Source organism: Oncorhynchus masou, unplaced genomic scaffold (genome assembly GCF_036934945.1).
Source record: "Oncorhynchus masou masou isolate Uvic2021 unplaced genomic scaffold, UVic_Omas_1.1 unplaced_scaffold_1700, whole genome shotgun sequence".
NCBI lineage: Eukaryota > Metazoa > Chordata > Actinopteri > Salmoniformes > Salmonidae > Oncorhynchus > Oncorhynchus masou.
In genome coordinates, this window is record NW_027007156.1 from 106,706 (window position 1) to 119,496 (window position 12,791).

General features: G+C 48.1%; 1 pseudogene; it reads left to right on the forward strand.

Moving 5' to 3' along the window:
* The first annotated feature begins 900 nt into the window (after window positions 1-900).
* On the forward strand, window positions 901-11,466 carry LOC135531994 (protein Noxp20-like; annotated as a pseudogene).
* Window positions 11,467-12,791: the final 1,325 nt, after the last annotated feature.

Genomic DNA, 12,791 nt, shown 5'->3' on the forward strand with positions numbered 1-12,791 from the left:
GGGGTTGATGTCTAATGAACCAACTCTCTATATGTTAATAGGGGTTGATGTCTGAACCAACCTTTATATAGTTAATCTTGATGTCTGAACCAACCTTTATATAGTTAATAGGGGTTGATGTCTGCCAACCTTTTATATAGTTAATAGGGGTTGATGTCTCCAACCTTTATATAGCCCTTTGATGTCTGAACCAACTCTCTATATAGTTAATGTTGATGTCTGAACCAACCTTTTATATAGTTAATAGGGGTTGATGTCTAATGAACCTTTATATAGTTAATGTCTGTCTCCAACCTTTTATATAGTTAATAGGGGTTGATGTCTAATGAACCAACCTTTATATAGTTAATAGGGGTTGATGTCTGAACCAACCTTTTATAGTGTCTGTCTAATGAACCAACCTTTATATAGTGTCTGTCTCTGAACCAACCTTTGTGTAGTTAATCTGTTGATGTCTGATGAATCAACCTTTCTGTCTAGGGGTTGTGTTCCAAATGTGTTTAGTGATGTCACTCTTTACAACCATTGTTCCCCTGTCACTACTGTGCCTTTCTCTGTCTCTGTCTCTCTGTCTCTCATATCTCTCTGCAATCTGTGTCTGTCTCTCTCTCTCTGCCTTTCTCTCTCTCTCTCTATCTATATCTCTCTCTGTCTTATCTGTCTCTCCCCCATTTGTCTCTGCCTCTTTCTGTCACGTATCTCTGTCTGTCTGTCTGTAGTATATATCTGTCTCTCGATCTCTGCCTCTTTCTGTCGTATATATATATGTCTCTCTGTCTCTCCTCATCTCTCTCTCTCTGCCTTTCTCTCTCTCTGTCTGTCTCTCTGTCTGTCTGTCTGTCTGTCTGTCTGTCTGTCTGTCTGTCTGTCTGTCTGTCTGTCTCTCTCTCTCTCTCTCTAGGTAACAGTCTAACTTCAGTAAAGGAGAAGGCCGGGCTCTGCGTCTTCACAGGACCTCAGTAGGAGGGAGGCGCGAGGAAGGAGGGAGAGGAGGAGAGGAAGGAGGAGGAGAAGGAAGAGGAGGATAGCTGTCCTCAGTCAGCCCTGGTCACCACTCCACCACCAAGCAGAGGTACTGTCTACCATCACACACGCTGTGAGTACACACACACACACGCGATCAGTGTAATTGATAACAGATAACATCGTCGTGACCCCGTCCCTCCTCACCAGGGTAAATCAGTGATCAGTGGAGGTCTCGATGCCTTAGAGTTCATCGGTAAGAGAACCATGACGGTCCTGGCAGAGACTGACCCTGGTTTCAGGAAGACCAAGATACTAATGCAGAGGACTGTCTCTCTCAGCCAGGTAGTACACACACACACACACACACACACACACACACACACACACACACACACACACACACACACACACACACACACACACACACACACACACACACACACACACACACCTGTTCTGTATCTGTGTTCTGGTTGGTTGAGGCGTTGTATCTCTGTGTTGTGATTGGCTGTGTTGTTCTGTATCTGTGTTCTGGTTGGTTGAGGAGGCATATCTCTGGTGATTGCTGTGTTGTTCTGGTTGGTTGAGGCATTGTATCTATGTGTTGTGATTGGCTGAGGTGTTGTATCTCTGTGTTGTGATTGGTCAGATGCTGAAGGATGCCAAGGAGAAGGAGAGGGAGCGTCTCAGCTGCCAGCCAATCAGTGAGCCCACGGCTCACTACGGGATCCTGTTTGATGACTACCAGGGGGCCTATCACACCTCGAGGCTCTGGAGATACTGGCCAATGAGAGTGAGGCTAAGAGTAAAACACACCCACACACACTGTGTGGGTACAAACACAGATATTCACGTGGATACAAGTAACCCAACTCCTCTGTCTCCTCTTCACACTCCTCCCCCTCTCAAGGTTCAGTCGTTCCTCTCCTCCCTGGAAGAGGAGGATCAGGAGAATAAAGAAAGAACTGATCGCCATCAAGGACATCTTCGTCAGCCACACGGGAGAGGAGGAGGAGGAGGAGGAGGGAGAGGAGAAGAAGGAGGGAGAGGAGACAGTGGATAGGGGTGATCTAAGTCCCCAGTGTTCTACTCCTCTGTGTGAGTTACAAAGACCGAACAGTGTTCCTTAAATACTGATAAACACAGCTGGGTCGCCAAATACTGATAAACACAGCTGGGTCCTTAAATACTGATAAACACAGCTGGGTCCTTAAATACTTATAAACACAGCTGGTCCTTAAATACTGTCGTTAAATACTGATAAACACAGCTGGGTCCTTAAATACTGATAAACACAGCTGGGTCCTTAAATACTAATAAACACAGCTGGGTCCTTAAATACTGATAAACACAGCTGGGTCCTTAACCACTAATAAACACAGCTGGGTCCTTAAATATTGATAAATATTGATAAACACAGCTGGGTCCTTAAATACTAATAAACACAGCTGGGTCCTTAAATATTGATAAACCAGCTGGGTCAATAAATAAACACAGCTGGGTCCTTAACCACTAATAAACACACAGCTGGGTCCTTAAATACTGATAAACACAGCTGGGTCCTTAAATACTGATAAACACAGCTGGGTCATTAAATACTGATAAACACAGCTGGGTCCTTAAATACTGATAAACACAGCTGGGTCCTTAAATACTGATAAACACAGCTGGGTCCTTAAATACTGATAAACACAGCTGGGTCACTTAAATACTAATAAACACAGCTGGTTCCTTAAATACTGATAAACACAGCTGGGTCCTTAAATACTGATAAACACAGCTGGGTCCTTAAATACTAATACACACAGCTGGTTCCTTAAATACTGATACACACAGCTGGGTCCTTAAATACTGATAAAACACAGCTGGGTCCTTAAATACTGATACACACAGCTGGGTCCTTAAATATTGATAAACACAGCTGGGTCCTTAATAAATACTGATAAACACAGCTGGGTCCTTAATAAATACAGCTAATAAACACAGCTGGGTCCTTAACCACTAATAAACACAGCTGGGTCCTTAACCCACTAATAAACACAGCTGGGTCATAACCACTAATAAACACAGCTGGGTCCTTAAATACTGATAAACACAGCTGGGTCCTTAAATACTAATAAACACAGCTGGGTCCTTAAATACTGATAAACACAGCTGGGTCCTTAAATACTAATAAACACAGCTGGGTCCTTAAATACTAATAAACACAGCTGGGTCCTTAAATACTGATAAACACAGCTGGGTCTGATAAACTTAAATACTGATAAACACAGCCGGGTCCTTAAATACTAATAAACACAGCTGGGTCCTTAAATACTAATAAACACAGCTGGTTCCTTAAATACTGATAAACACAGCTGGGTCCTTAAATACTGATAAACACAGCTGGGTCCTTAAATACTAATAAACACAGCTGGGTTATTAAATACTGATACACACAGCTGGGTCCTTAACTACTGATAAACACAGCTGGGTCGTTAAATACTGATAAACACAGCTGGGTCGTTAAATACTGATAAACACCAGCCAAGATGTAGTGTCCAGCAGACCCTACCCTGTCTCACTGAACACAGACCTGGACCCTCTTGAACCATAGACCTAGACCCTGTCTCACTGAACACAGCTGGGTCTCACTAACCAGCACTAGACCCTGTCTCACTGAACCATCAGACCTAGGTCTCACTGAACCATACTGATAAACACAGCTGGGTCCTGTTCACTGAATCACTAGATGTCTCACTGAACCACAGCTGGGTCGTTAAATGCCCTAGACCCTGTCTCACTGAACCACAGCCTGGGTCTCACTGAACCACTGATAAACACAGCTGGACCCTGTCTCACTAACCATACTGATAAACACAGACCTGGGCCCTGTCTCACTGAACCAGCAGACCCTGGAGCCCTGTCTCACTAACCAGCAGACCTAGACCTGTCTCACTGGTCCTCTCACTGAACCAGCAGACCTAGACCCTGTCTCACTGAACCAGCAGACCTCGACCCTGTCTCCCTGAACCAGCAGACCTAGACCCTGTCTCACTGAATCAGCAGACCTAGACCCTGTCACTGAATCAGCAGACCTAGACCCTGTCTCCCTGAACCAGCCAAGGCGTAGTGGTACTGAACCAGCAGACCTAGACCCTATACTCACTGAACCAGCAGACCTAGACCCTGTCTCACTGAACCAGCCAAGGCGTAGTAATTTACTGAACCAGCAGACCTAGACCCTGTCTCCACTGAACCAGCAGACCTAGACCCTGTCTCACTGAACCAACAGACCTAGACCCTGTCTCACTAGACCAGCAGACCAGGGCCCTGTCTCACTGAACCAGCAGACCTAGACCCTGTCTCACTGAACCAACAGACCTAGACCCTGTCTCACTGAACCAGCAGACCTAGACCCTGTCTCACTGAATCAGCAGACCTAGACCCTGTCTCACTGAATCAGCAGACCTAGACCCTGTCTCACTGAACCAGCTCAGACCTAGACCCTGTCTCACTGAACCAGCAGACCTAGACCCTGTCTCACTGAACCAGCAGACCAAGACCCTGTCTCCACTGAACCAACAGACCCTAGACCCACAAATCTCACTGAACCAACGAACCTAGACCCTGTCTCTCACTAGACCAGCCAAGGCGTGTAGTGGTACTGAACCAGCATACCTAGACCCTGTCTCACTGAACCAGCAGACCTAGACCCTGTCTCACTGAACCATAGATCTAGACCCTGTCTCACTGAACCAGCAGATCTAGACCCTCTCACTAGACAGCAGACCTAGACCTGTCTCACTGAATCAGCAGACCTAGACCCTGTCTCACTGAACCAGCCAAGGCAGTAGTGGTACTGAACCAGCAGACCTAGACCCTGTCTCACTGAACCAGCAGACCTGACCCTGTCTCACTGAACCAGCAGACCTAGACCCTGTTTCACTGAACCAGCAGACCAAAGATCCTGTCTCACTGAACCAGCAGACCTAGACCCTGTCTCACTGAACCAGCAGACCTAGACCCTGTCTCACTGAATCAGCAGACCTAGACCCTGTCTCACTGAACCAGCAGACCTAGACCCTGTCTCACTGAACCAGCAGACCTAGACCCTGTCTCACTGAATCAGCAGACCTAGACCCTGTCTCACTGAACCAGCAGAACTAGACCCTGTCTCACTGAACCAGCAGACCTAGACCCTGTCTCACTGAATCAGCAGACCTCAGACCCTGTCTCACTGAACCAGCAGACCTAGACCCTGTCTCACTGAACCAGCAGACCTAGACCCTGTCTCACTGAACCAGCAGACCTAGACCCTGTCTCACTGAACCAGCAGACCTAGACCCTGTCTCACTGAACCAGCAGACCTAGACCCTGTCTCACTGAACCAGCAGACCTAGACCCTGTCTCACTGAACCAGCAGACCTAGACCCTGTCTCACTGAACCAGCCAAGATGTCCGAAAATCGTTTACAACCAATAATTTTTCCACGATATCGACAAAGTGGTGGAATTAGATGGCTAAAACCGTGCAGTCTCTACGGGCATTTAGTTTGTTGAAATCTGACAAAAATGTTGGCACTTTAGCCGTTAATTCATATAAAAAAATAGGATTTATTGAATACTCCATGTGGTCTATATTAAAAGGCCACTTCATTTAATAAGTCTTTTAGAATTCAATATTAGTGCACAATTTCTATTTAAAATATCATAGGGCACTCTTTGTGTAACAACCCAGTTATTACTAGACTTGATGTTTAATCTGTCTCTCTCTGGTCTGATGTTTAATCTGTCTCTCTCTTGTCTGATGTTTAATCTGTCTCTCTGGTCTGATGTTTAATCTGTCTCTCTCCCGTTGATGTTTAATCTGTCTCTCTCTGGTCTGATGTTTAATCTGTCTCTCTCCGGTCTGATGTTTAATCTGTCTCTCTCTGGTCTGATGTTTAATCTGTCTCTCTCTGGTCTGATGTTTAATCTGTCTCTCTCCGGTTGATGTTTAATCTGTCTCTCTGGTCTGATGTTTAATCTGTCTCTCTCTGGTCTGATGTTTAATCTGTCTCTCTGGTCTGATGTTTAATCTGTCTCTCTGGTCTGATGTTTAATCTGTCTCTCTCCCGTTGATGTTTAATCTGTCTCTCTCCCGTTGATGTTTAATCTGTCTCTCTCTGGTCTGATGTTTAATCTGTCTCTCTCTGGTCTGATGTTTAATCTGTCTCTCTCCCGTTGATGTTTAATCTGTCTCTCTCTGGTCTGATGTTTAATCTGTCTCTCTGGTCTGATGTTTAATCTGTCTCTCTCCCGTTGATGTTTAATCTGTCTCTCTCTGGTCTGATGTTTAATCTGTCTCTCTCTGGTCTGATGTTTAATCTGTCTCTCTGGTCTGATGTTTAATCTGTCTCTCTCCCGTTGATGTTTAATCTGTCTCTCTCCTGTTGATGTTTAATCTGTCTCTCTCTGGTCTGATGTTTAATCTGTCTCTCTCTGGTCTGATGTTTAATCTGTCTCTCTCTGGTCTGATGTTTAATCTGTCTCTCTGGTCTGATGTTTAATCTGTCTCTCTCTGGTCTGATGTTTAATCTGTCTCTCTCCCGTTGATGTTTAATCTGTCTCTCTCCCGTTGATGTTTAATCTGTCTCTCTGGTCTGATGTTTAATCTGTCTCTCTCTGGTCTGATGTTTAATCTGTCTCTCTCCCGTTGATGTTTAATCTGTCTCTCTGGTCTGATGTTTAATCTGTCTCTCTCCCGTTGATGTTTAATCTGTCTCTCTGGTCTGATGTTTAATCTGTCTCTCTCTGGTCTGATGTTTAATCTGTCTCTCTCCGGTCTGATGTTTAATCTGTCTCTCTCCCGTCTGATGTTTAATCTGTCTCTCTGGTCTGATGTTTAATCTGTCTCTCTCTGGTTGATGTTTAATCTGTCTCTCTCTGGTCTGATGTTTAATCTGTCTCTCTCCCGTTGATGTTTAATCTGTCTCTCTGGTCTGATGTTTAATCTGTCTCTCTCTGGTCTGATGTTTAATCTGTCTCTCTCTGGTCTGATGTTTAATCTGTCTCTCTGGTCTGATGTTTAATCTGTCTCTCTGGTCTGATGTTTAATCTGTCTCTCTCCCGTTGATGTTTAATCTGTCTCTCTCTTGTCTGATGTTTAATCTGTCTCTCTCCCGTCTGATGTTTAATCTGTCTCTCTGGTCTGATGTTTAATCTGTCTCTTTCCAGCAGCTGATGGGGAGGAGTTTGTGAGTGTCCTGACTGAGTTGCTGTTTGAGCTTCACGTCGCTGCCACCCCAGACAAACTCAACAAGGTAACAGAAGGTCACCACAGACAAACTCAACAAGGTAACAGAAGGTCACCACAGACAAACTGAACAAGGTAACAGACCGTCCCTGTCACCACAGACAAACTCAACAAGGTAACACAGTCACCACAGACAAACTCAACAAGGTAACAGAGTCACCACAGACAAACTGAACAAGGTAACAGACCGTCCCTGTCACCACAGACAAACTGAACAAGGTAACAGACCGTCCCTGTCACCACAGACAAACTGAACAAGGTAACAGACCGTCCCTGTCACCACAGACAAACTCAACAAGGTAACAGACCGTCCCTGTCACCACAGACAAACTCAACAAGGTAACAGACAGTCACCACAGACAAACTGAACAAGGTAACAGACCGTCCCTGTCACCACAGACAAACTGAACAAGGTAACAGCAGTCACCACAGACAAACTCAACAAGGTAACAGACCGTCCCTGTCACCACAGACAAACTGAACAAGGTAACAGACCGTCCCTGTCACCACAGACAAACTCAACAAGGTAACAGACCGTCCCTGTCACCACAGACAAACTCAACAAGGTAACAGACCGTCCCTGTCACCACAGACAAACTGAACAAGGTAACAGACCGTCCCTGTCACCACAGACAAACTGAACAAGGTAACAGACCGTCCCTGTCACCACAGACAAACTGAACAAGGTAACAGACCGTCCCTGTCACCACAGACAAACTGAACAAGGTAACAGACCGTCCCTGTCACCACAGACAAACTGAACAAGGTAACAGACCGTCCCTGTCACCACAGACAAACTGAACAAGGTAACAGACCGTCACCACAGACAAACTGAACAAGGTAACAGACCGTCACTGTCACCACAGACAAACTCAACAAGGTAACAGACCGTCCCTGTCACCACAGACAAACTGAACAAGGTAACACAGTCACCACAGACAAACTCAACAAGGTAACAGACCGTCCCTGTCACCCCAGACAAACTGAACAAGGTAACACACCGTCCCTGTCACCACAGACAAACTGAACAAGGTAACAGACCGTCCCTGTCACCCCAGACAAACTCAACAAGGTAACAGACCGTCCCTGTCACCACAGACAAACTCAACAAGGAAACAGACCGTCACCACAGACAAACTCAACAAAGTAACACAGTCACCACAGACAAACTGAACAAGGTAACAGACCGTCCCTGTCACCACAGACAAACTGAACAAGGTAACAGACCGTCCCTGTCACCACAGACAAACTCAACAAGGTAACAGACCGTCCCTGTCACCACAGACAAACTCAACAAGGTAACAGACCGTCCCTGTCACCACAGACAAACTCAACAAGGTAACAGACTGTCCCTGTCACCACAGACAAACTCAACAAGGTAACAGACCGTCCCTGTCACCCCAGACAAACTGAACAAGGTAACAGACCGTCCCTGTCACCACAGACAAACTGAACAAGGTAACAGACCGTCACCACAGACAAACTGAACAAGGTAACAGACCGTCCCTGTCACCACAGACAAACTGAACAAGGTAACAGACCGTCCCTGTCACCACAGACAAACTCAACAAGGTAACAGACCGTCCCTGTCACCACAGACAAACTCAACAAGGTAACAGACCGTCCCTGTCACCACAGACAAACTCAACAAGGTAACAGACCGTCCCTGTCACCACAGACAAACTCAACAAGGTAACAGACCGTCACCACAGACAAACTCAACAAGGTAACAGACCGTCCCTGTCACCACAGACAAACTCAACAAGGTAACAGACCGTCCCTGTCACCACAGACAAACTCAACAAGGTAACAGACCGTCACCACAGACAAACTCAACAAGGTAACAGACCGTCACCACAGACAAACTGAACAAGGTAACAGACCTGTCACCACAGACAAACTGAACAAGGTAACAGACCGTCCCTGTCACCACAGACAAACTGAACAAGGTAACAGACCGTCACCACAGACAAACTGAACAAGGTAACAGACCATCCCTGTCACCACAGACAAACTGAACAAGGTAACAGACCGTCACCACAGACAAACTGAACAAGGTAACAGACCGTCCCTGTCACCACAGACAAACTGAACAAGGTAACAGACCGTCACCACAGACAAACTGAACAAGGTAACAGACCGTCCCTGTCACCACAGACAAACTCAACAAGGTAACAGATGGTCCCTGTCACCACAGACAAACTGAACAAGGTAACAGACCCGTCCCTGTCACCACAGACAAACTCAACAAGGTAACAGACCGTCCCTGTCACCACAGACAAACTGAACAAGGTAACAGACTGCGTCCCTGTCACCACAGACAAACTGAACAAGGTAACAGACCGTCCCTGTCACCACAGACAAACTCAGCAAGGTAACACAGTCACCCCAGACAAACTCAACAGGTAACAGACCGTCCCTGTCACCACAGACAAACTCAACAAAAGGTAACACAGTCACCACAGACAAACTCAACAAGGTAACAGACCGGTCACCACAGACAAACTGAACAAGGTAACAGACCGTCCCTGTCACCACAGACAAACTCAACAAGGTAACACAGTCACCACAGACAAACTCAACAAGGTAACACAGTCACCACAGACAAACTCAACAAGGTAACAGACCGTCCCTGTCACCACAGACCTGTCACCCCAGACAAACTGAACAAGGTAACAGATAGTCCTGTAACAGACAAACTGAACAAGTCCCCTGTCACCACAGACAAACTGTCACCACCCCAGACAAACTCAACAAGGAACAAGGACAAACTCAACAGACCGTCCCTGTCACCACAGACAAACTGAACAAGGTAACAGACCGTCCCTGTCACCCCAGACAAAACTCAACAAGGTAAACAGACCGTCACCACAGACAAACTGAACAAAGTAACAGACCGTCACCACAGACAAACTGAACAAGGTAACAGACCGTCCCTGTCTGCCACAGACAAACTGAACAAGGTAACAGAGTCCCTGTCACCACAGACAAACTCAACAAGGTAACAGACCGTCCCCGTCACCACAGACAAACTCAACAAAGTAACACAGTCCCTGTCACCACAGACAAACTGAACAAGGTAACAGACCGTCCCTGTCACCACAGACAAACTGAACAAGGTAACAGACCGTCCCTGTCACCACAGACAAACTGAACAAGGTAACAGACCGTCCCTGTCACCACAGACAAACTCAACAAGGTAACACAGTCACCACAGACAAACTGAACAAGGTAACAGACCGTCCCTGTCACCACAGACAAACTCAACAAGGTAACAGACCGTCACTGTCACCACAGACAAGAGCTATGAACAAGGTAACAGACAGTTTTAATTGAATATACTGAATTAGAGTTCGTTATTTTAGGTTCAAGTTGAGTCGTGTCATGTCAATTCATCCCCAGGCCCAGGATGAGAGCGCATGATTGGGTGAGAGAGGTGGAGAAACCTGTCGTCGTCCTGAATACCATCGGGCGACGGAGGAGGAGCAAAAGGGGAACCTGAAACAAGAGAGGGAGAAGAAGAGAAGAAAGAGGGGGAGGAGCTAAAGGAGAAGAAAGAGGGGAGGAACTGGAGGAGAGGAAAGAGGAGGAGGAGCTAAAGGAGGAGGAGCTAAAGGAGAAGAAAGAGGGGGAGGAGATAAAGGTGAATGAGGAAGAGAGACAATCCAGGTCTGTAGAGGTGAGATCTGATGTTGGACAGAGAACTAACTGTCTGTATTTCTGTCCCTCTGTCTGTCTGTCTGTCCCTCTGTCTGTCTTTCTGTCCTCTGTCTGTCTGTCTGTCCTCTGTCCGTCCCCCTGTCTGTCCGTCTGTCTGTCTTTCTGTCCCCTGTCTGTCCGTCCCCTGTCTGTCTGTCCGTCCCCTGTCCCTCTGTCTGTCTGTCCGTCCCCTGTCCCTCTGTCTGTCTGTCTGTCTGTCCGTCCCTGTCCGTCCCCTGTCTGTCTGTCCGTCTCATGTTCTCTTTCCATCGCTTTTCGTTTTAAGCACGTAGTGTGTGTTAATGTCTATATATTGTGTTTGTGTGTGTGTCTAGGCAGTGTACCTGTGTTCAGTGGGCTCCCTGGCGGAGGTGACAGCCCGCAGTATCGAACAGCTCCACAAGGTGGCAGAGTTGATCCTCCACGGACAAGACCTTGAGAAACCTGCCAGAGACCAGGCTCACATACTCACCAGGTCTGTTGGGGGGGGAAACCTGTTAGAGACCAGGCTCACATACTCACCAGGTCTGTTTGGGGGGGAACTTGTTAGAGACCAGGCTGTATGGGGGGGACAGGACCAGGAGAAACCTGCTAGAGACCAGGCTGTAGGGGGGGGACAGGACCAGGAGAAACCTGCTAGAGACCAGGCTGTATGGGGGGGGGCAGGACCAGGAGAAACCTGCTAGAGACCAGGCTGTATGGGGGGGCAGGACCAGGAGAAACCTGCTAGAGACCAGGCTGTATGGGGGGGACAGGACCAGGAGAAACCTGCTAGAGACCAGGCTGTAGGGGGGGGACAGGACCAGGAGAAACCTGCTAGAGACCAGGCTGTATGGGGGGGGGACAGGACCAGGAGAAACCTGCTAGAGACCAGGCTGTCGTGGGGGGGGACAGGACCAGGAGAAACCTGCTAGAGACCAGGCTGTATGGGGGGGGACAGGACCAGGAGAAACCTGCTAGAGACCAGGCTGTCGGGGGGGACAGGACCAGGAGAAACCTGCTAGAGACCAGGCTGTATGGGGGGACAGGACCAGGAGAAACCTGCTAGAGACCAGGCTGTATGGGGGGGGACAGGACCAGGAGAAACCTGCTAGAGACCAGGCTGTATGGGGGGGGACAGGACCAGGAGAAACCTGCTAGAGACCAGGCTGTATGGGGGGGACAGGACCAGGAGAAACCTGCTAGAGACCAGGCTGTATGGGGGGGACAGGACCAGGAGAAACCTGCTAGAGACCAGGCTGTATGGGGGGGGACAGGACCAGGAGAAACCTGCTAGAGACCAGGCTGTATGGGGGGGGACAGGACCAGGAGAAACCTGCTAGAGACCAGGCTGTATGGGGGGGGGGGACAGGACCAGGAGAAACCTGCTAGAGACCAGGCTGTATGGGGGGGGACAGGACCAGGAGAAACCTGCTAGAGACCAGGCTGTATGGGGGGGGACAGGACCAGGAGAAACCTGCTAGAGACCAGGCTGTATGGGGGGGGGGGACAGGACCAGGAGAAACCTGCTAGAGACCAGGCTGTAGGGGGGGACAGGACCAGGAGAAACCTGCTAGAGACCAGGCTGTATGGGGGGGGACAGGACCAGGAGAAACCTGCTAGAGACCAGGCTGTATGGGGGGGGACAGGACCAGGAGAAACCTGCTAGAGACCAGGCTGTATGGGGGGGACAGGACCAGGAGAAACCTGCTAGAGACCAGGCTGTAGGGGGGGACAGGACCAGGAGAAACCTGCTAGAGACCAGGCTGTATGGGGGGGGACAGGACCAGGAGAAACCTGCTAGAGACCAGGCTGTATGGGGGGGGACAGGACCAGGAGAAACCTGCTAGAGACCAGGCTGTATGGGGGGA